The sequence below is a fragment of the Panthera tigris genome, chromosome E2, assembly GCF_018350195.1.
Source record: "Panthera tigris isolate Pti1 chromosome E2, P.tigris_Pti1_mat1.1, whole genome shotgun sequence".
In the NCBI taxonomy this organism is placed as follows: domain Eukaryota; kingdom Metazoa; phylum Chordata; class Mammalia; order Carnivora; family Felidae; genus Panthera; species Panthera tigris.
This window is the reverse complement of record NC_056674.1, coordinates 58,468,925-58,488,013: the sequence shown is the minus strand read 5'-3', so window position 1 is coordinate 58,488,013 and position 19,089 is coordinate 58,468,925. Positions and strand designations below refer to the sequence as shown.

The 19,089-nt window shown below is 57.6% G+C and overlaps 1 long non-coding RNA gene across 1 annotated transcript in view; it reads left to right on the top strand.

The window, feature by feature from the left end:
- Positions 1-16,565: 16,565 nt before the first annotated feature.
- LOC122234167 overlaps positions 16,566-19,089 on the top strand; it is a 78,352-nt gene continuing 75,828 nt past the window's right edge. Inside the window, exon 1 of the long non-coding RNA XR_006211943.1 lies at positions 16,566-17,105. This is a non-coding gene — a long non-coding RNA (uncharacterized LOC122234167). The remainder of the gene's footprint in view (positions 17,106-19,089) is intronic.

Here is a 19,089-nt window from a genome sequence, read left to right as displayed (position 1 = left end):
TTCCCAGGGGCTCTGTGCCCGTTGCTGGCTGGCGGAGTAGACCTTCACTGAGCCCCGCCCTGGGCTGGGGGCCGGCCAGGGCCTGGGAATTCACACAAGCAGATAAGGCGCTCCCTGTCCCTTCCTCTGACCCCAGGAGCCTGGCAGACCCACTAAGTGGCACGGGGTGCTTTTTTGCATCTGCTCTGGGAACTTGGGAACCGGGCGTCCCGACAGAAAATAACTACGGTAGGAAAACTTTCAAACACCCATCGCCAGAGTGCGTATTGAAATGTCCAGAAAGGTGTGCAAATCACAGGTATGCAGCTTGGTGAATGTTCCCAAATAAACAAAGCCCTGGGACCAGCCCCTGCAGCCCCCAGAGCCCCCCACACCCCTCCAGCTGTGCCTCCCGCCCTCCCGCCCCCTGATAAGGCTTATCGGGCCCGACGCAGCTGGGAAGGCACAGCCACCATGAGTGATGTGCAGTAACAGATTTATTGCAGGGATTAGACCAAATGTGGGTGTGGGAGGCGCTGCGGAGGGTTAGAGACAAGCCCTGCCCAGCCTTCCAGGAGCGTCCCTGCAGCGGAGCAGCGTGGCTTGTGGGGAAAGCGGGGAAGCAGGCTCCCACGCGGGCTGTCGGATGGGAGCGCAGGCAGAGGAGTCCGTGGGCGAGAGCTGCTTCTGTGGCGGGTGGTCTGCGAGGCTGGCAGCTGGGAAGGACGGGGAGGGAGCAGAACCAGGCACGACCCTCCAGCAGCTCGGTGCCGGCTCTCACCCGGGCGGCCGTGCGGACGTCCCGAGCCCTTCCGGCTCGAGCGCACACCCCTCTTTCCACCAACTCCAGCCGCGCAGGGCGAAGCGGCCTGGGCTCAGCCGCGTGTTCGCAGCCCGACACCCACACGGTTGGAGCGCGGATCCGGGTCGCCTGTCGGCCCGGCGGTACGTACGTCCCGTCCGCGTCACGTTAACCAGCCGCGTTCCCGTGCGCAGCAGGAGACGTTCGTTCTTGCGTCGATATGTTGCATCGCGTTCACTCGTTTAGCTACGAAGGGCCTTTGAGCGGCTTCTGGTCGTTGGCAGTCAGGAGGCGCACGGCCCGCACGCGCCAGCACGTGCGTTTTGGTGGCCCCCACACCCAGTCTCCTCGGTTTGCGCCCCGAGGCGGGCTTCCCGGTGAGGCTGGCACCCAGCTTCGCGAAGTCCAGCCAGGCACCGTGCTTTTCCTTTTCAGCGCTGCCTGTTTTCATTTAGTCTGTGTCTCAAGTTCGGATTTTGACTCTATGACCCGCAAGCTGAGATCGTGCCAGGGGCCCCTGGGTTGGGGCAGGGCTGGGCACGCAAGGGCCGAGGAGGAGGGGGCCCCGCGTTGTGGTGGCTTGTTGATGGCCTGCCTCTCCCGCCCCGGACGTGAGCTCCGTGCGATCAGAGACTGTTAGCAGAGTGAAGACGCTGGGAGACGTCACGTCCTGGTCCCCGGAGCCTGTGAAGAGGCCGTCCCCTGAGGCACAGGGCAGCTGGGGCTGCTAATCAGCTGACCTTGAACCCGGGAGCTTGTGCCGGAATACTTGGTGTCCCCGAGGTAACCACGGGGGTCCTTGGAAGCGGAAGAAGGGGACAGAAGAGAGCAGGGTCGTGGAAGTTGCAAGTGGGAGAGGACTGGACCCACTCCGGCGGGCCGTGAAGGTGGTGGACAGGCCAGGATGCGGCGCCTCCGGGGACTGGAAAAGGCCGGGAACCAGAGTCTCGCCTCGACCTTCCGAAGGAGCCAGCCCTGTAAGCGCCTTGATTTTAGCCCAGTGAGACGACGCCATATCTCCGACCTCCAGACCGTAGGAGAATGAATACATGTATCATTTAAACCCCTAAATCCGTGGTGTTTGTTTCAGGAGCCACAGGAAACGGGCACCGTCTTGCTCCCCGCTGCATCCCCAGGGCCTGGCCCACCGTGGACTCGCGGTATTTGTCGAATGAGGCCGCGTAGGGGAGGCCACCCTGGCCGTGTGCCAGCCACACGGCACACAGCCGGGCTCGCGGAGACAGCCAGCAAATGCAGGAGACCCGGGTAACTTTGAATTCTAGATAAACAACAAACCGTTTTTATAAAAGGGTGTCCCATGCTGTACCAAAAAAGTCATTCATTGTTTCTTGGCCATTCAGAGTGACCTGGGTGTCTAACATTTAATTAGAAGGTCATATATGCAGTCAGTTCCCTGATCGCTAAGTGTGTCCCAAATTCACAGCTAGTTAGAGGCCGACACGAGGCTTGAAGGCAGACCCGTGCGACCCCCGAGGACCCCCTACACCTTCCACCCTCCTGTTCCTTACGGTGACAGGATGAGCTGAACGCGTGATCCCTGGCAGGATGCGCCCTTCCCCCGCCATTCCCCACGTGCTTTGAGGAAGCGGGCCTGAGGGAGGGACGACTGGGCGAAAGCAGACACCGCGCAGCCTCTGTGGGCCTGTGAGGCCACGTCCCGTCCAGTCACTGAGCAGGAACCGCAAGGACCGACGCGGGGCCCGCGGCCAGAAAGACCTTGGCGGCTTGTGTCTTCCTGCCAAGCCGGCATTCCCCCGAGCGGGGTCTGAGGAAGCCTGGTAAGGAAACCAGGGGGACAAGGGAAGTCCTTCCTTCGCGGCCAGGAACACTCCGGGAGGTGAAGCCGCCGGGATGCGAACTGGACAGGATCGGGCTGTTCTATTTCAGGGACAACAGTACAGAAACAGGGTCCGTGTGGAACTGGCCCTCCCCCACGGCGCACCGCCCCTGACGCTGGCCACCCCGCCGGCCTCACAAACACCTCCAGGAAGCGCTCACACGTACCTGCACGAGCACAAAGATAGCGTGGAGGGCAGCGCAGGGGGGAGGCTGGGCTGCCGTGGCAGCAGGTTTTCGTGGTTTTGCTCCTTTTATTATTGGTGAGGACTCCAACCCACCTTGACTTTTCAAAGGAAATTAAACCGTAAGAGACGGAGGGGCCTGCCCAGGGTCCCGGAGTTCAGCAGAGCTCTGCCCGCCCCAGACGACGGGGGCCCGACTCCAGTGAACATTAACGCCTCTGAGCCGGCACGGGGACTCCCGAAAGCCGCCAGCTTCAGACAGATTTCGGGTTTTGCGAGCTCTGCTCTGCAAATAGGATCGTGCACTTGAAGAAGTGAATTTTGAAGGGCTCCCTAAGCGAGTGGAGGGCGTGCCCAGGACAATGGTCCGTCAATCCGGGGGCTCTGGGGGAAGCTGCACAAAAGGACCGTTGACAAAGCTGAGGACAGGGCGTGGGGACTGCAGGGCGGAGGGGCTGGAGGGGCGCCGTGGGCTGTCACCACCCAGGGCAGGTGAAGGGACACGGCCCGGAGCCTGCGCGGAGGAGGAAGGACCCCGGTCCTGCTGCAGGACAGGCCATGGCAGGCCTGCCTCCGTTTCTCGGGCGACACCCTTCTTCCGCCCCCCCTCCCCCCGCCCCGGTGGCCAGGCTCTCACCTCACATTCCTCAATGTTTTTCATTGTTGCCGATGCGAGGAAGTATCTGGCCTCTGTCTCTTCGTCTGGGTCACAAGAGGAAGCTCGGAGCTACGTTCCTGCCCCTGCCGCTCCGTGTGCCGGCTTCCTCTCCTCTCCGTCAGCTTCCTTCTTGCTCACACACCTTGTCAGGACCTTGACTGTCCCGGCACCGTCTCCATGCCCGGCCCGAAAGGCCACACGCCCACCACCCCCTGATGGCCCCTCCGTGTCGCCCACCTCACGGCCTCCCGAGAGTCTCCACGTCCACGGCCAGTGGATGAGCTGCGTGCCAGCCAGCGGCCAACCGGCTGGGCCAACGGAGGCTGCCCACACGGCCACCGCCGCTGACCCAGAGAGGCCACGCCAGCAGCAGGAAGCATGCCTAGAAAGGGCCACTGAGGTGTAGATGAAGTTGTCACTGGACCAGGTTGGACAGAAACCCGGTGATGCTTGGGCGCTGCCCTTCCAAATGACCTCCCTCCATCTCTGCCCGTCGAGGACACTCTCCAGGTGGGAGAGCGAATGTGAACTCAAAGACAGCGGGGTCCGATAATCACCCTCCCGAGTCCCTAGGATGCCAGCCTTGGGGCTGGCAGCCAGGCCCAAACCCGGGACAGGGTCGGATCCAGGGCTCAGACGCGGGCAGGGGAGGGGTGTGGCGCATCACCTCCTAACTAGTGGTTAACCTGTTGAGAACAAAACAAGAGGGAAGCAGAAGGGACATCCCCTTTTCTTGACGGATGCTGGTAAGTTATAGTGCGCCGTGTATCTGCAGGTCAAGTTCGTTCTGATACCCCGTCTCAGGTTTAGGCAGATCTGTCCCCCCCCCCCCCGTCACAGGCAGCCCTGGACCAACCCGGGCCTCCCCTCTCGGAAACCTGTCCCTGCAAAGCTTAGAACGCCAAGGAACAAAGCGGAATGCATACTTCCCGTGCAGAGTTTCCTCCCAAGAGACAGAGGAGGCAGGGGGGCAGGGCCAAGCACACCCAGCTTCTGGCTCTAACTTCAGCAGCCCTGGGAAGGAAGGGCTGGGTGAGAAAGCAGAGATGCCGGGAGTGTTCCGTGAATGGGCTCCTTCCACGTGGAAGGAAACATCGGGGTGGGGAGGAATCGCTCTCCCCCATACGGTAGCACAACTCACAATTTAAAGGCTTAAACAATAAGAGAAATTATCTCACGCAGGAACTGTCTCAAGGTCAGGTGATTCTAGGGGTGGTTAATTTAGCTTTTCCATGCTGCCCTTCCTTTCTGCCGTTTTCAGCCTGTTGGATTTGTCCTCAGCTAAGACCCTCATGGTCACAAAGTGGCTGCAGAAGCTTCACATACGCATCGTCACACAACATCCAAGAGCTGGTGGGTGGCACCATTTCCCCTGCGCCTCTGTGTTAGGGAGGGGATCGTGTCCCCACGGGCTCCCAGCTGGCACCACACCTCCGTCCTCCAGTGGCCAGAGTTGCCTGTTGCGCCCGTGTGGAAAGCAAGTGCTGCTGACAGACTGTGGAACGAGCCTGATTGGGTTAGACCGAGGGGAGCGCTAGGGAGGGGTCAGGGCAACCCCGTACCTGAACAGAGTCAGGGGTCTGTAACCAAGTCATGCAAGGGAGGAAGGCACAAGGGTGGTCACGGAGTAGGGAAGGTATAGGACGGGTGAACCAAGAGCACTTGCCCTTCCCCCCGCCCCCCTCCCACACAACCCCTTCGACTTACAGAGACGGTTGCAGATCAAGTCTTGTAAATCGGATCCTCATCTCCTAGGGGACATCATGTGCGGCCACATCTGTAAGACCAAAGGCTTCGGCTCGACCCGTGCCTGCCTCAGCCCCTTCGGGGGGACTTTTCCGCACAGCCGGCCTGGCTGAGGGGTCGGAAAGAGGCGTTTCTCAGGCCCGAAGCCTCTGAGGGCGGAAGCCGCCCGGGGCAGCCCGGGGCTCCAGAAGCGAGTGCACAGCCAGGGAAGGCCTGCGGGCGGCCTTCAGGGCCTTCCGACTGAAACGCGCATCATGGGTCTGGGCAACCTTGCTGCTGATTCAGCGTTCACGAACTGCTCTGGAACGTCAGTTTTGGGGGCGGAAGCAGTTTCCATGGTGACTCAGCTCTCCCTGACGGGGGGGGGGACCTTGCCCCGGGCTCGGCAGAGTCACTGAGACACAGGTGCAGAGTTCACGGAGGGGGGTGTTTCGGCCTTCGTTTCGAAGTTCTCGCTCACGATAACGAGGGCTCTCAAAGCGGGTGTGGGGGATGGGGTGGCCGCAGTCACTACGATGGGGTTTCCCTGGAAGGCGGGGGGGCGGGGGGGGGGGCTGGGATTACCTACCTGCTCGTGTGTGGGGCCCTGGCAAGGGTCAAGCCCCCGTCACCCGCAAGGCTGGGGGGAGCGTGACCAGAGGCGGGACTTGTAGGGGACCGGTAAGTGCTGGGGCGGGGGACCCCAACCCTGCCCTCTTGTCCCGGGATGGTGTCGTCCTGTCCTCAGAAGGTAGCCCTGATCTGTGAACACCCCCGTCTCTCAGTCTCCACAACACGCCGTCCAGCAAAAACGTGTCACGTGTTCAGTTCCCTCTTCCCAAGCAGCCAAAGAGAAAACAGATGGTGGGAAGGGAGCCAAACGCCGCATGGTCTGTTTTCTCCCCCAAAACATTACGGCATCTTCTTCGCGGGGTGACGTGGGGAAGAGGTCTCGTGCCATCGACTTCTCAGCCGCGTGACTTCGCCAGGAGTCTGCTCACGGGGGAAGCCTCTGGTCCGTTTCCCCACGGCTGGGGGAATCCGGCAGGACTCCACGCTTCATGCCAAGGCCAGCCGGTCCTCCAAATCCAATTACCTGAGATCATCAGCGGCTTTGGACGTGTCCCCGGGTGACTGTTCAATAATTTGTTGCTGGAAAGCAGTCGCGTTGGCACACGGCCCCATCGGCCGCCTTGGGGCCTCAGTCCTAGAGCCCTGCCTCAGCCTTACTTTGTCGATGGCTATTACAAGAATTACGGTAACATAACCGTCCAAGATGGCCCGATGGCCATGACATAGACCATTCTTGGGCTCTGAGTCATTCGACCAACTTGGTTGACTTCTGTCGTCAGTGACCCAGTTTTGTTGGGAGACAGGGATTGGATTCCTTTGGGCTACGCTGGGGAAGCGCCTGGGGAGTTCCTACTCCCTCCGCCCTCGTGCATTCCGGGCTCCGGGGCACCTTTGCTCTGGTTCGACTTGAATCGTGGTAGCGGGAACCCTGGCACCGCATGCGACACCCACGAGGGCCCTGAGAGCGGGGGTGGGCACCCCACAGACACGAAAAGAGCTGGAGAAGAAGCTTCGTGTTCGTGGACACACTCACGCGGAGCCCAGCGGCTAGGAAAGCGGGGGGGGGGGGTGGTGGGACCCACCGGGGCTGCAGGTTGGGGGCTCCACTGTCCAACCCGATTTACCACGGTTCTGGTTTCTGCTTCGCTCTCGCATTTGTTCATTCCAGATAACTGGCCTGGCCGCGCCCGCGACTGGAGCCTTTTCAAGTCAAGGAATGCGTGTCTGTGTGTGTATGTCCTGGGTCCCCCCCCTTAAGCCATCGGTCTTGTTGTGCAGGGGCCCGGACACGCAGACATGGAGAAGCTCCCTGGGAGCGTCAGCTGTCAGGGACAGAGTACCCCAGGGGCCCGGAAGGATTGCTGGGGGGCCCTGCAGGGAGGAGGCTGTGCGCACACACATTCACTCGTTCATTCAGTCAGTCATGAGCCCTTTATTTTGAAATAACTTTGCATCTTCAGAAAAGTTACCAAAGCAGTACAGAGAGTTCTATGTGTTCCTGTATAGGAACAGGGACACTGTGTGTGCATCCGTATGTTTATTATGTATAGAAATCTATTAATGTATACTAAAATATATAAATGTATTAAAATATACGTAAATATATATATTTTGGAGGGGAGGGTTCAAGATCTGACCCAGGAGCACAGGTTACATTCTGTTATCCTGTCTCTTTAATCTCCTTTATTCCAGAACATTCTTCAGACTTCTTCGGTCTTTCAGGAACGTGACATTTTTGAAGAAGGAAGGCCTGTTATTTTGTTGAATGGCTCTGTTTGGGTTTGTCTGGTGTTTCCTCGTGACTGGATTCAGTTTACGACGCTTTGGCAGGAATACCCCCACGGTGACGTTGTGTCCTCGTCAGGGCCTCATATCAGAGACCGACGATGTCATTTGTCCCATTACTGGTGACAGTCACTGATCCCCCCGGTTCGGGGGTGCCTCTCCTCTGTAAAGTCGCCGTTCCTCTCTCTGTAAATGATAAAGCGTCCTGTGAGCAATATTGGAGACTGTGCACCCACCCGTCTCACTGCCGTATTTCTACTGCCCGTGTCGGACCCGTCAGTAATCTTGCGTGGCCTAAGTACCACGAGGGTGGTTGACTTCTGTATCCCGTCCTTCCTTCTACATTTGCAGTGGCTTCTCCTTTTCCACCTCTACTCCCGGGGTTATGACCCGCTAATCCCAGCATCTGTTGTCTCGCTCCAGTTGTCCTAGATGGGGCCAGCGGGAGCCCCTGCAGGTGACTTTGACGTGTCCCCGGCCCTCGCCAAGCACTTCCCTGCGTCCATCACAACGGGATGCCTCAGGCTCATCTTGAACTTTCCCCGCCGCGTCTTGGGATGAGCCCCTCTCCCCATACAAATGTGACCCCCTTCTTGCCGCGTATTTGCACCCCCACAACTAGTATTTACGTCATCTGATTCGTACCCCGGCACCGTCTCTGTTTTCGTGCACCTGCTGTGGTGTAAAATGTAAGGCACTCTTCTCAGGAACAGACCGCCGAGAGGACCCAAGAATAAGTCCAGACACAGGCTTCTTGGACCCGTGCAGACAATCTGGTGCACGGGCGATGGCCTAAGAAACATGCTAGCTACCCGGGGCTCATGTCCACCCCACCAACTATCCGCCTGAAACTTTGCCTCAGGAAGCCCAGCTGCTGGACTTGGAGGGTTGGAGGATGAAAACAGCTCTGCTCAAAGATGAGGGGAGCACAGCCCTGGTGCACGAGGGCAGGAATGCTCAAGCTCCAGGGAGTGCCCCAAACCCCCCGGGACGCGCTTTCACCGCTTTGCTTTGCATTTGGGAGCCTCGATGAACACAAAGAGGTAGAAACCACACAAAGACGACGTTCTGCTGGTGAGGGAAGCCCACATAGTATCTTTTTGTGCAAATTAGGAGAAGATGCTTTGCCCCCCCCCCCCCCACTGCTCCGGCAAACAGAACCCTGAGCCATGTGTAAGCCTTGTGAGTGCAGCGTGGGCTACCCCCTCGCTGCCTTGGCTAGGCACCTTGTGCAGTGGACGACCTGTATGACTGTACCCAGCTGCTCAAAATCAAGAGCGTCCTGGATGTTTTCTTTCTGCCAGTCCACAAAGAACAAAGAGGGCAACTGCGCGGTTAAGTGTTAGCACGTAGCTGTGTATGGATGTCAACTCCTCAAAATCTTTGCTTTCTTGAATTCCAGGCTCAACTCTTGTTAAGGGAAAACTAGGTTAAGAGGCTCCTTGTCAGGACCTTTGCTTTGTTCATACCTCTGAGGAGGTGCTGGGGGTAAATAAGGGACCAACCGGAAGCTTGCCCGCGCTGGGGAAATAGCATTTCTGGGGCTGCGTGACTGCCCGGTGGCCAGAGTGCTGATCGGCTGTGACACAGGGAGTCAGGGTCATCCCAGGCAATGCCGTGAGCATCTGAGGGCGCGGGAGGGCGTCTCAGAGGGCAGACACAGGCCGCGAGGAGAGTGTGGAGTGGCCGGGGGGAGGAAGCAGGAGCTTCTTGGAGTCCAGGCAAGGGGGTGGCCTTCTGTCCATGCATTTTTATCTCCGTTTCACAGAAGAGACTCAGGGAGCAGTGAAGCTGCTGCCTCTCGTGAGCAGATAATTACTCACCCCTGCGATGACGGGGCAAAAAGCTCCGTCCGAATTAGACAGCTTACGTTGCTCTGGCCGTGGACCGTCTTCTTCACGCACATGACATCCCCTCACTTAGCCTCTGCAAGGGCCCTACCTTTCTACAGGTAAGCAATATAGGTGTTAGGACTGGGTGAGATGCATTTAACCTAAAACCCAAAATACTGGTGGTTGTAACATATAAAAGCTTATTTTTCTCGTTAGTAAAACAAGTGTAAACATAGGGAGTCCCGGGTCAATACAGTTGTCAGGGACTCAGATTCCTTTCCTCATTTGCTCTACCCTTAGACTTCATGGTTCAAGATAGCTGCCAGAGCTCCAACCATCATGTTTGCATTCCAGGCAGCAGGGAGCAGAGGAAGTGTACTATTTGTCTGTTTATTTCTCAAGGAGCTTTTCCAGCTGTCCCACCCAGTAAGATTCATACGTTTCCTTAGCCGACCCTCGCTGGAAGGGGGGCTAGCAAGTTACAGTCCCTTCAGTGAGTGCATTACCTCCTGGGATAAACATGGGATTGTATTACTAAGTAGATTCATCAGGGGGGCACTGGGTGGCTCAGTCGGTTGGGCCTCCGACATCGGCTCAGGTCACGATCTCACGGTCTGTGAGTTCGAGCCCCGCGTCGGGCTCTGGGCTGACGGCTCGGAGCCTGGAGCCGCCTTCGGATTCTGTGTCTCCCTCTCTCTCTCTCTGCTCCTCCCCTGCTTGCTCTCTTTCTCTCTCTCAAAAATAAATATTAAAAAAAGTTTTCTCAATCAGGTAGGCAAGGTGCTGAAATAAACTCCCACTCTCAGAAACTTGATAAAATAAATGGTGTTTTGTGCTCACGTCACAGTATGGCTCCGATTGAGCGGTGGGCTGGGGTGGGGTGCCGCGCTGGGTCCGTCAGAGACCCAGGCTCCCGTTTTGTGGCTCCCCCTCCTCCGGGCGCTTAGAGGCAGCAGGTGGGAAACCCGGTGGGGACTGGGAATAGGCGGTCTGATGGGCCGGGCTGGAGGGGGCACGTACCGCCCCACTTACACGCCATCGGCCAGAGCTCGGTCAGGTGGCCACCTAACAGCAAGGAGCCTGGGACATGTCGTGCACAGAAGGGAGAGGGGTCGCCGGCAAGTGCCGTGGCCGTGGGGCACACCGTGAGCGTGGGGCCGGGCTGTGGGAAGGGAAGTCACGGGCCCAGGCGGGAGTGGAGTTCAAACCCTGGGACCCCAGAAGGAAGAGCCAGCCTCCCTCCTTGGTGGCGGAGAGACTGAGCCCAGGGCTTTGGTGGGACGGCATCCCCTGCACTGTCCCCTCCCCGGAAGCGCGGGGGGCAGACCCAGCCTCCTGCTAAACTTCCTCTGAAGGATACAATTAGTGGAGATCTCCAGACAGGGGCAGAAAAGTGCGGCCGCCCCCCATGACCTGAATGGATCATTTGTGGTTCAAATGACAGACAAATGCAATAATTAGGCCTATTTAGTAAAGAGGGGGTGAAAGGTCAAACTAGGAGGCCAACTGTCTCCTGTTACCAGCCTGGTGACCACGTCGGGCGATGTTTGCACAATAAAGCACCGTCGGCCGTCCAGGAACTTGGTTTCCAGGAGGCCACACCGGGCTTGCGGGACCCAGGCGGGACCGTGTCCCTGACAAGCCCCCAGGGCCGAGACGCTCTCACCGCCGCCTCCATGGTGTTGTGTCACGGCGGGGGTCGGGGAACGGACTCGGGTCATCGCGGACAGGCCGCCTCCTGCCCTGAGCTCTGACTCCCCAGCTTATCGCTTTCTTCTTCTTCTCCCCGCAAAGCTGATTTCATTTCATTTTAACCCAAAGCAGATGATCCGCCAGCCTCTAAGCCCTTGCTGTGCTCCCCGCCTGGGAGGGTTTTCCGAGGGTCCCGCGGGCTCGAGGGGTGACAAGGGCAGGGGCAGCCGGGCGTGGGCCCGGGATCACGGACACAGAATGACAAGTACGCGGCCTCGCTCCCCTCCTCCCTCCCTCCTGTGGCTCCTTCTCCTCTTCTCCCCGACCTCCAGCCTCCGGCTCGTCCTCCACACGAACACAGTGGGGACTGGGGTCCTTGAGGATGACAAAGCCAACACTGTCCCTGGGGCCTCGGCCTCCTGCCACTTCCTCCCACACCTGCAGGTGTCGTGCCCTTGAGACGGTGGTGAGGGCTCAGGTGGGACCCGGCAAACAGCTCCCAGCACCCGGAAGGGTGCAACAGCGCCTTCGCAGCCTCTGGTCGGGCATCTCCGGTCAGAGGAGAGGACGCTGGGGGGGCCGCAGCCCCTCCCGTGAGCCCCCTCCCTCCCTCCCCCCGCTGCCCACGAGGCTCAGAGCCAGGTGCCAGCCGCGTCTCTCAACTCCCCTTCTAGACCCTTTCTGCAGGGGGGACAGTGGATCGTGCACAGACCCCTCGTCCCCCATTGGTTTCATGCTCCTGGAGCCTTTCCACGACTCACTGGGAACCGGGGGCAGGGAGGACGAGCTCATGACTGCAGGGACATCACGGGGAAGCCGCCCAGCTCTCTGGGCTCACTTTCCCCATCGGTGAAATGGGTTTGTGGGCATCACGGAGAAGCCGCCCAGCTCTCTGGGCTCAGTTTCCCCATCTGTGAAATGGGTTTGTGGGCATCACGGGGAAGCCGCCCAGCTCTCTGGGCTCAGTTTCCCCATCTGTGAAATGGGTTTGTGGACATCACAGGGAAGCCGCCCAGCTTTCTGGGCTGTTTCCCCATCTGTGAAATGGGAGTGAAAGCTCTTGTCTCAGCATTGACATAGGAACTGAAGGCAGGCGGCACCCCCACGGCCCTGGTTAGTGGGGGCCCCGCGTTTCCTTTTGAAAAGACTCCCCAAGGCCTCCAGGGGACAGGGGTTGCTCCTTCTTGCTTTGGGGGACCCTTTGGAAAGCCCCCTTCACATTCTCTCCTCATTCCTACCTGGTTATTCCTGCTCAAAAAGGCAGATCCAGCTGGGGAGGGGGCAGGGGTGAGGGTCATTGTCCTTGAGGGGAAGGCTTCATCCGGCCCGGTCACTCAGGAAAAATGGCCATCCCAATGTTCCGCCCCCTTTGGCCTCGAGAAGCCAGGAGGCCAGAGGCTCCAGGCCAGAGCCCCCGAGCCTGGCAAATTCTGCGTCCGAGCTCATGGAGCCTTTGCCAGTGCTTGGGGTGGGCACGGCAGGGTTTGGGGAATCTGCTCTCCGAATACAGCCTCCTGGTTCTCACAGCAGAAAGAGTTTTATGGTTATCATTTTTGGAAAAGCCTCAGTCTCTTTCCTGCCCGTCACACCAGGTTTTGCTCTGCCTGGTGCATGAAGGTGCAGAAGCAGAAGCCAGAAGGTGCGGGGAGCAGAAGCCAGCAGACCCGGGGCGATGCCCAGGGAGGGTATCGCGTGCGGGAGTCCTGCCTGGGATTCGGGCGCCCCGCGCACGGCCACGGAGGGGAGGGGTACCCGAGATGCTTGTCTGCTCACAGTCTGCCCCCTGCCGAAGTCCAGGCAAACCCCTGCCGGGACCTGAGACCCGGACGGGTGGGGGTGGGGGTGCAGATAAGCAGCCCCCGCCAGGGAGGCCCGGCCTGCCAACGTGCTTTGTGCTTTGTCGAAAGGAGAGCCGGCAGGAAGGAGGCTGCTTTGTTTGTTTGTTGGTGGAGGATGTCCTCGTGCGCCCTCGAAAGCCCCCTTGACTCCGGGGACAAGCCGGGTCCCTCGGGAGGGATTGTTTTTGTTTTATTGTACAAATTAGAGCCCAAGTGTGGAAGCCGCCGAAAGACATGGCCCTCGGAGCTGAAAATGCTGGAGATACGTTGACTGAGGGGAAAAACACCACGTTGTCCAAAAACACAGTGCAGGTCAACTCCAGAGACACCCGAGACCCTCCTCCTCCCGTCGGCGAGGGTCTGGCCTCCCACACGAGGTGAGACTCGCCAGGATGGGTGTTTCTGTCGTGCGGAGACGCGACTGTTCTCCCGCCCGGCACCAAATCAGCTTCTTGCTTCCAGGAGTTCACCTTCGACCCTCGTGGAAAGCCAGGCGCTTGAGTCACCTCTGGGCGTACCCAGGGACCCTCGACTTGGGCTTTTCCGGAGCCGGGACGGGAGGCCGCGAGGCACGGTGAGGGAGACAGACCGCCATCGGCCGCCCGTCCCGGCCTCCGGAGCTGCAGACGTCGGGCAGGGCGTCAGCACCCTCGCCTGGGCTTGTCCCTGGCCCACGGGGCCGGTCACGCTGCCACCCCCGGGACCTCGGCACTGCCCAGATGGGGAGACGGAGGCACAGAGAGGCTAGGGCACGTGCCGAGGGCCGCAGAGTAAGCTGGGAAACCCGGCACCAAACCGCGTCACAACCGACTACCTTCCGGGAGCACGCGATCCTCGCCTCACACGCCTGTGTGGGAAGCGTGGCTCTGCCAGCATCCGAGCTTCGGACCTACAGAAACGTCCGTGTTGTGTGGCTCAACCCGACAAGAGGCATCCGGTGCGGGAGCCTCTGGCAGCTGAGAGGCGCGTGCCCGGGCGGCTGGCGGCCCCGTGTGCAGGGTGCGCGTGCCGCGGTGGGAACGGCCGAGGGCAGAAAGTCACGGTGGCCCCCGGGGAGAAGAGTGTCACTTGCAGAGAACAGCAAACTGCGGGGCCGGGGGATGGAGCCGGTCTTGAAGCTAAAGACAAGGACCATCTCCCCCCGGAGACTGCGGGCCTGCCTCTTGCTTCGCTGAGGAAATCACATTTTCCGGGGTGGACTCAAAAATACTAGAAATATTAACACTTGGGACGCCTGGATGGCTCAGTTCGCTGAGCGTCTCACGCTTCGTCTCGGCTCAGGTCACGATCTCACGGGGCGAGGGTCCGAGCCCCACGTCGGGCTCTGTGCTGACCGCTCACGGCCTGGAGCCTGCTGGGAATGCTCTCCCTCCCTCTTTCTCCGCCCCTCCATCACTCACGCCGTCTCCGTCTCTCTCAAACATAAAATAAATAAAGCTTTAAAAACACGTATGCTAACCAGGCTGGCTGCACGTAGATTCTGGCTCCTTGCAGCCTGAGTGCTGTGTTCTTACCCAAGTCTTTGGAATTGTGCGAGACGATTGGATATTTTTGTCCCCATTTTAAAGATGAGAAAATCAAGAGAGGAGGCGCGTAAGAAGCAGCATCTCGAAGCCCTGGGTCCTTCACTCCGGGGAGTCACAGCCGTCTTCCTCTCTGCTGGAATCTGTTTCCCAAAGAGCCTCGTGTTTCTGGCACAAGGTCACTGAAACCGATTAAAACGCAGAAGTCGGTACCTCGCTTCTAACCTACTGCAAATCTGATTTAGTAAAAATCCGATTTCCACTCTCTTGTAGTGGGTAAAAAAGAAAACTCTCTTTTCCGCGAGCTTCTGGTTTCGGTGCCTAATTAGGTTGGTTCTACCATTGTTGCGTTTTAAAAGTAAAACATGACTTTATAATGAACATGGAAACCGGGCAGGAGGGAGTCGGGTTCAGCTGACACGCGGCCGTGTGCAGCTGCCACCCGCACCCTGCACTGAAGCGGCCCGTCCTTTCCTCCATTCGTTACTGTCTTTGAAAGGAACACTGGAAGGGAGGGGCCAGGGACGGCTCAAACTGATCAGGACCTTTTCCAGAATCCAGCCTTGGCTGCGTTCCTCTCCAGCATTAAACACGCTGGGCCGGTTCTCGGCGGCCGCCATCCCCCATCCTCCTCCCGTGTCCCGCTTTCTGGGGTCCACCCGGTGCACAGACATCGTCCCCAGAAACCTGAGCGCGGGTCCTCGCCAGAGGAAACTTCTGGGCCAGCTGCTTGGTATGGCAGATGTTCCGCTCAGATCCCCAGCCTGGCACGGACAACGGGGATGTTTGGGGGGCCGGCATTTCCCGAGACCGAGGGGACTCCTCCCTACCACTGACGTGCACACCTTATGGAGCTCGGTTCTTTGCAAGCACAGAGAAAAATTCCGCCCCAGGGCTGTGATCACAGTCGAAGGTGCGGAGGGAGTAAGCCACCTGTCAGTTAGCTGGAGCCCCAAAGGCTTCGTGGGTTCGAGCCCGGTCTTGGAGAAAAGAGAGAGGAAAACAGAGGTGAGGGACAAGCGCTCGCGGTTCAAACGGGGAGCTCGGAAGTCATCGTGAGATTACCGTCTGTGCGCATTGAGGTGGGTGTTACGGCATGTGCCCATTTTACAGGTGAGGGAACCGAGGCTCAGCAGTCAGCTAAGGTCGTCCTAAGGTCGTCTAGACAGTGTCCCGATTCAGATTTAAATCCAGATTTGCCAGATGCGGGTGTCTTAACTGTTTGCTAACTCCTTACTTAGCAGGGCATGTTCCTTCCTGGCGTTCTCGAGTCAGAGCCAGCCCCCCGCCCCCAAGCCTCAGCAGAAATTATTGCCCCTCTTATGGATGAGGAGACGGAGTTAGCCAATCCCTCCACCCCGTCCGGGGCTCCGTCCCACCGGGCCACCGGCACCTCTGAGAGCGAGGGACCCCCTCCCTGGCCAGATCTTCACGGAGGGACACAGTGACCTCTGACACGACTCGGTCTGCAGAGCCCCAGCACGAACAGACCAGAAAGCTGAGAGCACGCAGATTTCCGTGAAGATTGGGGCGTTTATCGCAGGAAACCACCTTAATTGCTGTTCACTTAAGCCCCTGCTACCCTGCGTGACCGCAGCTAGAGATCTTGATCTGGGCCTCGGGACGGGGGGACAGGGAAGGGGGACCAGGTCTGCGGAGGACCTTAAGGAGACGGGCGGCCTCTGGGTGTCTCTTCTACTCTGTTTGTTTGTTTTCATTAAAAATAAATAAATAAAAAAAAAAAGCAACCCAGCGTCAAAGTGGGTCTGCTCTGAGGGGCGGGCCTGTTGCGGAGGGCGGTGGCCCCTCCCCAGAGCCTCGTCTCCTGCAGGGTTGTGCAGGGGTGAGGAGCACTTGACGGTGCTCAGCCTGAAGCTCTGCTCGGGGTAGCTCACCCCTACCTAAACCAGCCTCTGCTGTGAGCAATTTCCTGGGCGTAGCTTTCTTCCTTTTATATACATTCCACTACATCCCCCCTCCCCACCGCTCTTTTTTCCTTTTTTTAAATTAGGAAAGGACTAGATGCTTGTTTTGACAAACGCAGCCAATATAGATGATTACAAATAAAAACAAGGCATGTCTCGCCTCACTCCATACCGTTGGCAGACTGGGAAGTATTCTGAATTTTCCTGTAGTTGTTCAAAGCCTCTTGTTTTGCGTTTTCTTTACAAATTAGGATTGTTGCGTCCATATTGTTCTTCAGCTTGCCTTGTCACTTACTAACTAACTTACCGGGGATAATTCTCAAAGTCGGGATGAAAACGTCACTTTTTTCCCACCGGAGTATTGGATTAATTCCACGAACAAACCAGTCGATGCAATTTCTTAAAGTTAGTCTTTTTCTTTGCCCAGTGAAATGCACATAAATTAACCTATTCCACCTTTTCCTTGGGCTGCCGGGAAGCTCAGTAAAAAATTCCATTACTAGCTGATGTCATGAATCGCCCCCTCTCTTCCCTCCTGGCATGAAGTAGGTAACACTACCCTCACCTTCCCTACTGTGACATCAGAGTTATTTTGCACAAATGTTTACTCTGTGCTCCAAATTATAAGCTTCTTGCAAGCAGGACACGTGTGCTTTTCATCTTGACTTTCTTCCTCGAACCAGGGCCCAGCACGTGCCCGGTGGATCGTGTTTTATGATGAATTAATGAAGGTACCTATGATGCCTAGTATCCCCTGTTCCTCCCTTTCGCTGGCTTTGTTCCGTAGGAATTTGTCAATTATCTTGGTTTCCGTTCGGCTTTGTTTTAAAAGATGTGTTAAATTATTTGGGGGCCCAGGTGGGATATAAAACTTAATTATGCTTAAAAGTAAAGAAAGATCCATCAAAGCAATGGGACAAGCTACTAAGTCAATTCCAAATCATCCCAGAAATTGCAGTAGGAAATTTCTCCCTGTCCCTGTGGCCCCTGAGGCCATGCTGGACGGTCCCTCTCCGTCTTACCAAGCTTGTCTCTGTGGAGACCTGGGGGCAGGATTTGTCTAGAACCACCACCACTTCTGATCCCGTTCTCTGCAAATACCCCTTTCCGTAACCTACCCCCCCTTCCCCATTACTGCTGACCGTGGTGTCAATAGCCCAGCTCTATCGATAAACCAAGGCTGGACCAGTAAATTCCTTCCACCTTGGCACATCTTCCCACAGCCATGATGTGCCTCATTAATGACACAAAGCCTGATGATGTCCAGTGATGCCCGAAGATGCCCAGTTATATCTAGTGATGCCCAAAGATGCCCAGTGATGTCCAGTGATGCCCAAAGATGCCCAGTGATGCCCAGTGATGCTCAGTGATGCTCAGTGATGCCCAGTGATGTCCAGTGATGCCCAAAGATGCCCAGTGATGGTCAGTGATGCTCAAAGATGCCCAGTGATGCCCAAAGATGCCCAGTGATGCCCAGTGATGTCCAGTGCTTCTCAAAGATGCCCAGTGATGCCCAAAGATGCCCAGTGATGTCCAGTGCTTCTCAAAGATGCCCAGTGATGCCCAGTGATGTTCAGTGCTTGATGCCCAAAGATGCCCAGTGATGCCCAGTGATGCTCAGTGATGCCCAAAGATGCCCAGTGATGCCCAAAGATGCCCAGTGATGTCCAGTGATGCCCAAAGATGCCCAGTGATGGTCAGTGATGCTCAGTGATGCCCAAAGATGCCCAGTGATGCCCAGTGATGCTCAGTGATGCCCAAAGATGTCCAGTTATATCTAGTGATGCCCAAAGATGCCCAGTGATGTCCAGTGCTTCTCAAAGATGCCCAGTGATGCCCAAAGATGCCCAGTGATGCCCAGTGATGTCCAGTGCTTCTCAAAGATGCCCAGTGATGCCCAAAGATGCCCAGTGATGGTCAGTGATGCTCAGTGATGCCCAAAGATGCCCAGTGATGCCCAGTGCTTCTCAAAGATGCCCAAAGATGCCCAGTGATGGTCAGCGTTGCTGAGTGATGCCCAGTGCTTCTCAAAGATGCCCAGTGATGCCCAAAGATGCCCAGTGATGTTCAGTGCTTGATGCCCAAAGATGCCCAGTGATGCCCAAAGATGCCCAGTGATGCCCAAAGATGCCCAGTGATGCCCGACAATGTTCAGCAACGCCCAGTAATGTGAAGTGATATCCAATCGTGTCCAGTAATGCCCACCGATTCCCAAGGATGCCCGTGACATCCAGCGCTTCCTAGTAATGCCCAGTGATGTCTGATGTTTCCCGTGGGACCCAAACGTGCCCAGGGAAGCCCGGTGGTGCCCCGTTGGAAGGGCTCTTTCCACAGCCAGAGTGCCAGCCCGCTCTGTGCACACTTCCCCTACTCCATAGCTGGGAAGCTTCTGGTTCGGTCCCGTTCCAGGGGGTGTCCCTCATGCATCTGCCACGCTAGAAGCAGACTACCCTGTGTACATATGTCCCAGTGTGTGCTGGACTCTTCACGTCCGTAAAGACTCGTCCTCAGACTACATTTCACAGCCATGACATTCCAGACGACGAAAGCGGCATCTTCCTATGTTGTTGGACTTTCAGGCTGGCTCCAGCTTTTTGGTCCATCACAGAAGGCTTTGCTGGCCATGTCCGCAGTCTTATCTGCCCACACCTTAATTACGTCCCAAGGATCTGCGCCTGGAAATACACACGCGCGAATGGCCACACTGCTGAACCG